The sequence below is a fragment of the Notamacropus eugenii genome, chromosome 2 (assembly GCF_028372415.1).
Source record: "Notamacropus eugenii isolate mMacEug1 chromosome 2, mMacEug1.pri_v2, whole genome shotgun sequence".
Classification (NCBI taxonomy): domain Eukaryota; kingdom Metazoa; phylum Chordata; class Mammalia; order Diprotodontia; family Macropodidae; genus Notamacropus; species Notamacropus eugenii.
Genome location: NC_092873.1, coordinates 113,548,330 through 113,551,390, shown reverse-complemented (window position 1 = coordinate 113,551,390; position 3,061 = coordinate 113,548,330). Strand labels below are relative to the sequence as shown.

The 3,061-nt window shown below is 36.8% G+C and overlaps 1 pseudogene; it reads left to right on the top strand.

Moving 5' to 3' along the window:
* Positions 1-610: 610 nt before the first annotated feature.
* On the top strand, positions 611-1,881 carry LOC140523658 (protein MEMO1-like; annotated as a pseudogene).
* The last annotated feature ends 1,180 nt before the right edge of the window (positions 1,882-3,061 follow it).

Here is a 3,061-nt window from a genome sequence, read left to right as displayed (position 1 = left end):
AATGAAATGTAAACTTTGGAAGATCCTATCCAAGCTGGATAGACTTCAAGTACAAAGCTAGCAAAGTTCAGAGGATCTGTTCACAAGGTTGATCACAATGTGATTGATGTGTTGGACTCAGCAATGCTGAAGAACTATTTATTTTTAGAGAGGTTGTAATTGGCATTAATGGCAAGAGGTCTCTTACCCATGAAATAATAAATCTTTGGAGTATTTAAGAACATTTGATAATGTGTATATTTACATATCAGCTATATGTATAGAGAAAGATAGACTTAAATGACCCTCCTTTCGTGAGGGAAAGCCAGCTGTATTAATATTTACATATAAGCTAATTAGGTTTTGTCAGTTCCTTTGAGACAGTGGATGTAGCCATATCTATCATCTAAATATTGATACGTTATTCAAAACACTTTATATTTTAATGTTACATTGTAACATTATAGCCCATTTTCATATATTATTATTATACATTATATAATTATATTATAATGTTACTATTGTAACACAGGGCCATTTTCTTTAGGAAGAAAAAGTACAGGCAGTGGTATGAATGTGCACACATATGTATATATTACACTCATAAATGAATATATATGTATACATACAAATGCCTACGTTTACGTATACTTAAAAATAGTTAAATACCCTTAGAGGGAGCTAGGTGACCAGCCCTGCCTCCGAGGGGCAGAAGCAGTGACTCCCAGCCTGGTCAGCATCAGGGCTCTGGGGAAGCCAGTGGGGTCAGCACATGCCCCTTTTCCTGGAGGCCATCAGCGTGCAAGATGATCCGGGACTGGGCCACCCCAGCAGCCATCTCCTCCTTCTCCTCCTCTTCCTGGGCTGAGCCCATGGTGTCTTGTCCCCTCCCTGAGCCTTTCCTGCAGCTGCCGCCTCCTCATTCATCCTCGTGCACCAGAGGCGGCACAGGTTCCAAGATGTCCAACCGAGTCGTCTGCTGGGAAGCCAGTCACACTGGGAGCTGCTACACAACCTCAGGTCCTGAAATCAATGCACAATTGGAAGGTTGGTTTTCACAAGTGTAGTCCGCAGTAAGACCTGCTAGAGCCATTATTGCTCCGAATGCAGGATGTACTTACTGGGTATCTTGTACTGCTCATGCTTACAAACAAGTGGATCCATCTATTACCCAGAGAATATTTATCCATGGACCTTCCCATTATGTCTCCCTATCTCCATGTGTACTTTCCAGTGTGGATATACATATATATGTGCATATATATATACACATATATGTATACATATATATATGTGTATATATATAAAACACCTCTATATGACCTTCCTATTGATCAAAAGATTTTTGGAGAGTTATGGAAAACAGGAATGTTTGAGCACATGTCTCTGCAGACAGATGAAGATGAACACAGTACTGAAATGCATTTGCCTTATACTGCTAAAGCCATGGAAAAGTCACAAGGATGAGTTTGCCATTATTCCTGTATTGGTTGGAGCTCTGAGTGAGTCAAAAAAACAGGAATTTGGAAAACTCTTCAATAAATATCTAGTGGATCCTAACAATCTCTTTGTGGTTTCTTCTGACTTCTGCCATCGGGGTCAAAGGTTCCATTGCAGTTATTATGATGAATCCCAGGAGGAGATTTATAGATCCATTGAACATCTAGATAAAATGGACATGAGTATTATAGAACAACTACACCCTGTATCTTTTAACAGTTACTTGAAGAAATACCATAATACAATATGTGGAAAACATCCCATTGGAGTGTTACTAAATGCTATCACAGAGCTCCAGAAGAATGGAATGAATATGAGCTTTGCATTCTTGAATTATGCCCAGTTAAGCCACTGTAGAAACTGGTGGTGAGTTATGCAGCTGGAGCCCTTACAATCCACTGAAGTTCTGAATACTCAGGGATACCACCTGCATATACTCATTCTCTAAATAGGGTCCCAGCCTAGCCCTTACAAAGCTACAGTTCCTGGTCTTTGGGAATACTGAAACCCCAAAATTAATAGAACTTTCTTCTCTTCTTTTTTAGTAGGTGTAGTCCTTCTTTAATTTCAACTCATCATAAAATACTTTCTTGTTTAGAGCAATGGAAGAAAGGAAAACTGGGATCAAAATATTTTATGATTTAAAAAAGTGATGATGGATAAGTCATGGTGGCAGATGGTCTTTCAAATACAACTTGTAAAGCATTTAACATATTCTAAATTTGTACTCTTTGCAGACCTGTGCACATATGTTTAGCTTTCAGAATAGTTTTGCAAATTGTAAACAAACAAAAAAGGATGGAAGCTTTTTAACTTGCATTGATAAATGATCTGTATTAGAATATAATAAATCTCCAGCATAGTGAACTACTACCCATGTTGTACAGTAGATACCTTCTATTTTAGTTGCTAATAAAGGGCTACACAACTAAAAAAAAGAAGTTATCCTTAGAAGGACAGCTAAGCATGAAGAATAGAAAGCCGACTTTGGAGTCAAGTACTATTTCTACCATGTATTAGCTATATGATCATGGGTCAGTTATTAAATCTCTCAGTGCTCCCAGATAATTCTCTATAATTCTGAATTACAGAAGAGTTTTCAAGCTTTTCTGGAAGAGGGAAGTTATACCCTGAAAGATCCTTATGCTGACCAAATCATTATTCTGGACAAAAGCAAATAAATTCCTGTATGATTTTCCCTCTCATGTATTTTGATATCTCTGTGTGTGTGTGTGTAATAGACACACACACACACACATTTACCCAAATATATATATGTCATTACTTTCCCTAGATAATGTCTCTGATGATTTCATAATGCTTACATTTGAATTTTTGATACCTTATTGTGTAAAAACTTTATCATATGTGTATATATAGACAAATGAAGATGTATTTACATACATGTAATATACATAATATGTTATTTATATGATCTTGTGCATATTATATCTTGTGTCATATTATATATGTTTGTGTGTGTATCCATATGTAGGTTATACTACTAGATCTGTGGTTCCATTGGTATAGAGAAACTTTGTGTGAGTATATTCCCTCCACCAATGTAGATCAAGACCATCTC